Source organism: Limulus polyphemus, unplaced genomic scaffold (genome assembly GCF_000517525.1).
Source record: "Limulus polyphemus unplaced genomic scaffold, Limulus_polyphemus-2.1.2 Scaffold12807, whole genome shotgun sequence".
Taxonomy (NCBI): Eukaryota; Metazoa; Arthropoda; class Merostomata; order Xiphosura; family Limulidae; genus Limulus; species Limulus polyphemus.
In genome coordinates this window covers 1,734-3,599 of record NW_013678417.1, presented here as the reverse complement: position 1 = coordinate 3,599, position 1,866 = coordinate 1,734, and the positions used below count along the sequence as shown (strand labels likewise).

General features: G+C 30.6%; 1 non-coding gene across 1 annotated transcript; it reads left to right on the top strand.

Annotated features, from left to right (window-relative positions):
- Positions 1 to 463: 463 nt before the first annotated feature.
- Trnay-gua lies at positions 464 to 550 on the top strand. Its single transcript is given in 2 exon segments — positions 464 to 500; positions 515 to 550. It is a non-coding gene; the product is annotated as a tRNA-Tyr (tRNA).
- Positions 551 to 1,866: the final 1,316 nt, after the last annotated feature.

Below are 1,866 nucleotides of genomic sequence, written 5' to 3'. Positions count from 1 at the left end.
CCATTATTAGTCTCAAATGGGTTCCTCGTCATCGAACCCTTCTTAACCTTAAGGAATACCAATGCACTGAGACTATTATATGAACGTTCATAATAGTGTTCATAAGTGAAACAGTTTTGTAAAGCCCATTTCATATGATCATTGACCGGCAATATTTTTATATATAAAAAAAGAATACAGAACAAGTATGATTCACGCACAGTGGCAATTTTCCAGATTTTAAAACCATGAGTGCAAGTACAAGAACAGCATGGTTCATCTGACATTACGGGATATTTCTTTAAATAATTCCTTGCATTTCTCCTTATTTATTCGTAGGGACAAAAGTTGGTGTATTCCTTCTAATAAAATAAAATTATTTATATCTTAATTAAAATATTGTAAAATCTATAAATTATTTAAAAAAAAAAATAGAGAAGAAAGAGTAGTTAACAAAACAACTTTCACACAAAACATTAGTTATCCGACGATAGCTCAGTTGGTAGAGCGGTGGACTGTAGTTGGTTAAGCTGAAATCCATAGGTCGGTGGTTCAAATCCGCCTCGTCGGAACTGTCACATTTTATTTTAACTAATCTTTATAAACTCATTATGTAAAAAAATACAACCTAATTTCGAAATGTAAACAGTTGTTATCTGTTGATGGCAATTTATAATAATTATTTTCTTAAAGCACAGTACCACTTGGTAGTGTAATAATAGGAAACTAAATTTAAATTCTAGTCAGGTTCACAGCAGATTTTAATTTCAAAGACGTAATATTTGAAAAGATTTGTTAACCAGAGAAATTATATTCGAAAGATCCAATATATAATTTACAGTGTAATTCTCAGTGTTAATTATCCGAAGATTCTTAACTGATTCAATAACTTTATGATCAATTACATTTATAATGTGCTGCCCTTTAGTGCCTTTAAGTGTAAACGATAAAACTGTTGAAATTCTTGGCAAGTGATTCGTTATTTTGTTTTTACTTATGTAGTATATTTTCTATTTTATCATTCGAATCCTCCTATTGATACGTATTAAATAAACTATTTAATTGTAAAAGCTAAACATCGCAATCTAAAATTAAATTTATGCTTTGTTCTTACCCACGCCCTAGTTAAACTTAAACATACATGTTTTATAGATAAGTATACAGTTTGTCCCTGAAGAAGACAATTCCATCTATCGAAAGCTCTCGGGTTATAGGGTATCGCACTTTTGTGTTAAACTGATTTCTTAAACCTATGTGTAAGGATAAATCACAAGCAATACTTCATTTTAACATTATTTTCAAGTATTTAGTTCTCGTTGAACCAACTTCCTTGTTTACTTCATCCTTCTTCTTAATTCTCGAGCATTCTAAATTCCCCCGTTTCAAGTATTTGTTCCCTAATCTTTTCATTATAGCTACTTTTGGTTATGCCTTAAATTACCAGAATCTTAATATCATTACTCCATCGACTGATATTCGTATTGCCGTACCATCACTTTCTTTTATTTTGTTTTTTTAATTCGATGTTTTATTCATTGTGACAATATTATAATTTGAATAGTTAGTTTTAGGAGAAATTTTATAATGAAACTACGAAATCAATAAACATCTCCCTTCTAACTGAAGTAGTCCTGTTACAAAAGCCTCGACATTTTACGAGCATTGCCTTAAAAATAACTTCTTTGAATTATTTTTCTTTCATCTGAGGGACAAAAACGTTTACAGTCTTGCAAACAGTACGTTCACTGAATAACAAAGAATATCTCAGTAAAAACGATACTGTATCCACCTCAATAACAAGCATCATGTTTGTTTGGTTTGATCGTCTAAATCACAAAAATATTGTTGCGTCATCGAGATCACATGACTACAGTGACGCCACGTTTC